Here is a 1,653-nt window from a genome sequence, read left to right on the forward strand (position 1 = left end):
TAGAGCAGGTCTAGACCGAATTTAAATCTAATTATTGATATTTAGGATGTATATATGGCGATGCATATTACGATACAGGGGTTATGATGAAATATATTGTGATATATTGCGATACAGTAAGCAAGGCAATATAATGCAATTTCCATATTTTTTAAGTCTAATTTTGAGAATTGTAGTATATATTGTGGTTGGAGGTTTTACAAACAGATTCAATATCATAAAATATCACAGTACAATACTTTTCAATATTTTTTTACACCCCTAATTGATATTCCATTGAACAATTTTCTTGTTGCTACTGATGGTGTCTATTTCCAATACATATTGCAATTGTTTAGTTGCCTAGTCCTAGGTTGTCTCAACAGTGCATATAAAAAAAATTACAGTATTTGTTAGAATGACTTCAATTATACCAGGAAAAGGATTCAGCTCATGTAGGTCTCAAGGTTCTGAGATTAATTTTAAGACACAGAAAAAACAAAATAAAATGAATTCAGATTTTTTCTCAAAATGCTTTTTGACTTTAACCTGCAGACTCAATCTCAGTCCTGTGCTATTAATTAGCTAACTCTATTTAAAAAATAACTAAATGATTCTTTGCAGAACAGGTGACTGTGCTGTTCTCAGAAATCGGCATTAATTTGACAATCAGATGATATTATCTCCCCCCGCAGCTACCACACGGTGCACAGCAGCTTTTCCTCTGTGTCTGAGGCAGCAACAGGCTGCTCGAGCTGTTTGTGTTGCCGGTGGCACAATATGTGAGTTCTGTGCTTGGCGGAGACTAAATCTCCACCATCTGATTCAGTGGAAGGAGCATCAGCACACACCACTCTCCTCATATGAATGTGCAAACAAGGCAGAGTGGCAGCGCTACAAAACAAATCAGGTATGGCTTTAAAGCACTCCAAGTGATGTGCTGTCTACTAACCTTCATCCTCTGCGACTATCACAGCCTCTCTCCGGGTGAAAACGATAACGCACTTGGCTTTAAAGCACTCAGACGGGCACAACACCTGAGAGTTTTGACCTTCCTTGTTTTGATAGGCTGAATTTACGTGCTCAGGGTCACCACTGAAATTGGCACAACAACATTGGAAACCAAAACAAGCTTGACTGGAAACTCATTGAAAAGGCTCTTACCTGGTATGCATATCACACTGGGAAATTGATTCTGGCCCCCATCATTTTAAGCGACACAGGACGGTTCTTTTCTGGCAATATTGTTGGTGTTTTTTTCGCAACTTAGCCATTGTTCACAAAGAAAGAAAAAAAATCTGCTATTAACACCAGTGAGAGTTAACACCACAATGATATACTTTGATAACATTTACAGATATATCATATTTAAAGTGCTTAGCATTAAAAGCAGATTAGATGCCATGACAAAGAAACCTTTGCTTCCTACTGAAGATGTAAATCAGTTTAAAATGAATAGGGTAATTTAAAATGAGAAAAAAATCCTAAAATAGTTGCTGTAGTTTTCATCAAACATCACTCAATCAGTAGAAACAGTGATTGCAGTGGATAAATCCACATTTGGTGCTCTGGTAAGTTTTTTTAGACTGTATGAAACAAAATAAGCTAGGTGGGACTTATTTTTACTGTATTTACTGCCCTTTCACCAAGGGACCAATAAAGTCTTTATCTGAA

Source organism: Morone saxatilis, unplaced genomic scaffold (assembly GCF_004916995.1).
Source record: "Morone saxatilis isolate NCDOM2014 unplaced genomic scaffold, NCSU_SB_2.0 Contig16, whole genome shotgun sequence".
Taxonomy (NCBI): Eukaryota; Metazoa; Chordata; class Actinopteri; family Moronidae; genus Morone; species Morone saxatilis.